Source organism: Nomascus leucogenys, chromosome 4 (assembly GCF_006542625.1).
Source record: "Nomascus leucogenys isolate Asia chromosome 4, Asia_NLE_v1, whole genome shotgun sequence".
Classification (NCBI taxonomy): Eukaryota; Metazoa; Chordata; class Mammalia; order Primates; family Hylobatidae; genus Nomascus; species Nomascus leucogenys.
Window position 1 is genome coordinate 131,229,909 of NC_044384.1, and position 5,201 is coordinate 131,235,109.

The window sequence follows — 5,201 nt, forward strand, 5'->3', positions numbered from 1 at the left end:
AATAATAAGAGCTATCTATGACAAACCCACAGCCAATATCATACTGAATGGGCAAAAACTGGAAGCATTCCCTCTGAAAACTGGCACAAGACAGGGATGCCCTCTCTCACCGCTCCTGTTCAACATAGTGCTGGAAGTTCTGGCCAGAGCAATCAGGCAGGAGAAGGAAATAAAAGGTATTCAATTAGGAAAAGAGGAAGTCAAATTGTCCCTGTTTGCAGATGACATGATTGTATATCTAGAAAACCCCACTGTCTCAGCCCAAAATCTCCTTAAGCTGATTAGCAACTTCAGCGAAGTCTCAGGATACAAAATTAATGTACAAAAATCACAAGCATTCTTGTACACCAATCACAGACAAACAGAGAGCCAAATCATGAGTGAACTCCCATTCACAATTGCTTCAAAGAGAATAAAGTACCTAGGAATCCAACTTACAAGGGATGTGAAGGACCTCTTCAAGGAGAACTACAAACCACTGCTCAATGAAATAAAAGAGGATACAAACAAATGGAAGAACATTCCATGCTCATGGGTTGGAAGAATCAATATCGTGAAAATGGCCATACTGCCCAAGGTAATTTATAGATTCAATGCCATCCCCATCAAGCTACCAATGACTTTCTTCACAGAATTGGAAAAAACTACTTTAAAGTTCATATGGAACCAAAAAAGAGCCCGCATCGCCAAGTCAATCCTAAGCCAAAAGAACAAAGCTGGAGGCATCACGCTACCTGACTTTAAACTATACTACAAGGCTACAGTAACCAAAACAGCATGGTACTGGTACCACAACAGAGACATAGATCAATGGAACAGAACAGAGCCCTCAGAAATGATGCCGCAAGCTACAACTATCTGATCTTTGACAAACCTGACAAAAACAAGAAATGGGGAAAGGATTCCCTATTTAATAAATGGTGCTGGGAAAACTGGCTAGCCATATGTAGAAAGCTGCAACTGGATCCCTTCCTTACACCTTATACAAAAATTAATTCAAGATGGATTAAAGACTTATATGTTAGACCTAAAACCATTAAAATCCTACAAGAAAACCTAGGCGATACCATTCAGGACATAGGCGTGGGCAAGGACTTCATGTCTAAAACACCAAAAGCAATGGCAACAAAAGCCAAAATCGACAAATGGGATCTCATTAAACTAAAGAGCTTCTGCACAGCAAAAGAAACTATCATCAGAATAACAGGCAACCTACAGAATGGGAGAAAATTTTTGCAACCTACTCATCTGACAAAGGGCTAATATCCAGAAACTATAATGAACTCAAACAAATTTACAAGAAAAAAACAAACAACCCCATCAAAAAGTGGGCAGAGGACATGAACAGACACTTCTCAAAAGAAGACATTTATGCAGCCAGAAAACACATGAAGAAATGCTCATCATCACTGGCCATCAGAGAAATGCAAATCAAAACCACAGTGAGATACCATCTCACACCAGTTAGAATGGCCATCATTAAAAAATCAGGAAACAACAGTGCTGGAGAGGATGTGGAGAAATAGGAACACTTTTACACTGTTGGTGGGACTGTAAACTAGTTCAACCATTGTGGAAGTCAGTGTGGCGATTCCTCAGGGATCTTGAACTAGAAATACCATTTGACCCAGCCATCCCATTACTGGGTATATACCCAAAGGACTATAAATCATGCTGCTATAAAGACACATGCACACGTATGTTTATTGCGGCACTATTCACAATAGCAAAGAGTTGGAACCAACCCAAATGTCCAACAACGATAGACTGGATTAAGAAAATGTGGCACATATACACCATGGAATACTATGCAGCCATAAAAAATGATGAGTTCATGTCCTTTGTAGGGACATGGATGAAACTGGAAAACATCATTCTCAGTAAACTATCGCAAGGACAAAAAACCAAACACCGCATGTTCTCACTCATAGGTGGGAATTGAACAATGAGAACTCATGGACACAGGAAGGTGAACATCACACTCCGGGGACTGTTGTGGGGTGGGGGGAAGGGGGAGGGACAGCATTAGTAGATACACCTAATGCTAAATGACGAGTTAATGGGTGCAGGAAATCAACATGGCACATGGATACATATGTAACAAACCTGCACATTGTGCACATGTACCCTAAAACCCTAAAGTATAATAAAAAAAAAAAAAAAGAAAAACCGTGAAAGTAATGCAGCTACAAATATTCACTATCATTTGAGAGCAAGCTTTTTAAGAAGTTGAAATAATTTCAATTATACCATAACTATTCTAAACATCTATTAAATTAAAGAATTTTGACTAATTGGTTACCCTTTCATAGGTTCTTCTCAGTTTGTCAGCTAGATGACGTGTTCCTACACTACACTTTGCTGACATAATTAAACCATGGATTATCTCTGAATTAGGCTGGGTATAACTGTAATATAACAAAAGGGAGAAGTCGCAGAACATAGTCTAGCTGTTAATAGCATGGACCTTGGAGCCAGGCTTGCTGGGTTCAAACTCCAGTCCACCATTTAGTACTCTTTGAAATATGCATATTTTTGTTCAAAAAGGAATATGTGCACTCTTCCTGGGAACAACTATAGTTTCCACAATATTTTAAAAGAACTGTTGATTCCAACAGTAATTCAGTTCCCTAAAATCAGCGGCAGTAGAACATTTTGATGTACGAAAGTTATTCATGCTAGGACTCTGGTGGTATTTTCCCTCACTGCCCCTAAATTCAGCCATTTCTATTCTTTAGGGCTCTATAATAAACACCTGATTTGAAGTCTGACCCATTTTTAAATTGGGAACGGGGAAGACACCCCTCAAAAAGTCAGAACCTCCAAGCCTTTGGTCAGGGCCAGCTATATAATCTGTGTGGGTCAATGTGAAATGAAAATATGACGCTCCTTGTTCAAAATGAAGACAAAAACCTTCAGCTTACCGATAAGTAGAGAAAGACTGAAAAGAAAAGGAATTGTGGAATGTCTTATCTTTCCTTTTCCTTTTATGCCATCACTTTTAGTGTAAGTGGTTAGAAAATATAGTAAGGTGGTTGGGCATGGTGGCTTAGCCTGTAATCCCAGTTTGGAAGGCTGAGGCAGGCAGATCACTTGAGCTCACGAGTTTGAGACCAGCCTAGGCAACATGGCAAAACTCTGTCTCTACAAAAAAATACAAAAATTAGGGGGTGTAGCGGTGGATCCCTGTAATCCCAGCTACTTGGGAGGCTGAGGCAGGAGAACTGCTTGAACCTGGGCGGCAGAGGTTGCCGTGAGCTGAGATCATGTCACTGCACTCCAACCTGGGAGACACAGCAAAACCCTGTCTCAAAGAAAACAATAATAATTTCAAGAGGGCAAGGGTGAGCCCTTTTGAGCACTTTGTACTTAGGTCCCTAACTACAAAATAAGTGGTTCATGGAGGCCATTTAGTGCGCATCCTGAACATTGTATGACATGGGGCAAGAAACAGTGACAGACACACACATTGCATGAATCACGTCTGCTCACAAGATTGCTCCATTATCTCATCCGACATCACTTACAAAACATAAGTTCAAATATAAACTACTAAGCATTTCAAGACGGCAACGCATTAAACCAGATGTACAGCCCTTCTAAGCACTAGTTGCCTGCTCATGAAGCTGGCCCTACTCTCTGCTCTCACGTTCCACTTCATACTTTTCTGACCTCAAACAACAAAAAAACCTCTCTGCCCATTCCTTCTTGATGCTTCTGCACATATAAGCCACATTGCCCAGTAGCAGTAAACTGAGGGTTAATGGAGTTGGTCTGGTTAACTTGGAAAAGGAGGGAGTTGTTGGCTGGAGAAGGGTGTTTCAGCCTCTTCCACTCAAGCCAGGATGGGTCCCTAGACTAGAGCAAGCATGTGTTAGCTACCTTTAAAAAACAACAACACACCTTCATAAAGAATGCCTAGATTGAAAGCATTTGTTTCGTTTTCATTTATTTGTTCCTTTATTGTCCCAGTGAATATTTACTACTTACTTCAAATTGCAACGAGATGCTGACAATTTAGCTATGAACAAAGCAGATGTAGTTCCTGCCCTTATTCAACTTCAAGAAACAGGCAGTGAACGACAAGTCAGTGTCACAAGGAATACCAAGGGGAAAATGCAGGGTACTAAGAAAGTATAAAGCAGATACTCAGGGGCTTTAGGGGCAGATAAGTCTTCTGGAAGAATTCATCTGTACAGTGAAACTTCAGTATACATAGGAATAAGTCAGGCCAAGGGAAAGAATGTTCTTGACAGAACAGCATTGGCGAAAGTGGCAAGAATTTTAAGAAAATTAAAGAAAATGTACAAGTAATGGAACCAGGAATCATGGGGCTCTTTAAGGACAAAATATCTTAAAGGAGTTTGAACTTCACCTTAAATGCAATAGGGAGCCATTGTAAAGTTTCCTATTTGATACTTGTTTTGTAAAAATATTACTCTATGAAGAATATAGGGAGTGGAGTCTGCGGTCAGCGGGTACTAGTGCAATTTAGGGAATGAGATTAGGCTGGAAGCTGGATTGGGGGGGAAAAGGTGGGCATGAGAGAAACTTGGAAAGTAGAGTTGAGAAGATCGTGTGACCGACTGGACGGGCAAAGGTTAAGAGAGGATAAATAATCATTAAGGACGATTTCTCAGGCTTCTAGTCGGTAACTGGATGGATGTTGGTGCCATTTCTCGAGAAGAGTTAAAGAGCCAGAGGTAGCCGGCAAAGAGAAACATGGAGCTCGAATTTTCAGGTATCTGCAGTTTCCCTAATACCTTTTTAATCCAGAATTTGCTCCTTGTTTTGGTTTTAATTCTTCTAAAAGCTGCTTCCGTGTTGCAAGCTGGCTGACCGCTTTAACAGGCAACCAAAGAGATCCTTCTCACAAGAGAGAGGCTTTGAGCACAACCCGGGACATTTGAAGTTGTCAGACTGAAGAAACAGGAAGCTTTGAACTACCTATCACACCCCGGCCTTAAAGGTTTCGGAGTGACTCCACCAGTAAAATCCCCGCGACTCTGAGCAGAAAGTCCCGGCGGGTCGCCGCGACCCTACCGCAGGCTCCGCCCCAGGGCCGGGTGGATGCCCGGATGTGGACAAGAGCGAGTGTGCGTCATGTGACGACGCCTGGCGGGGCGGGACTCTGCCTGCGACGGTGGTGTTGGGTGCATCCCGCGCCACGTGACCGCCTCCCAGCCAACCAATGGAGGAGC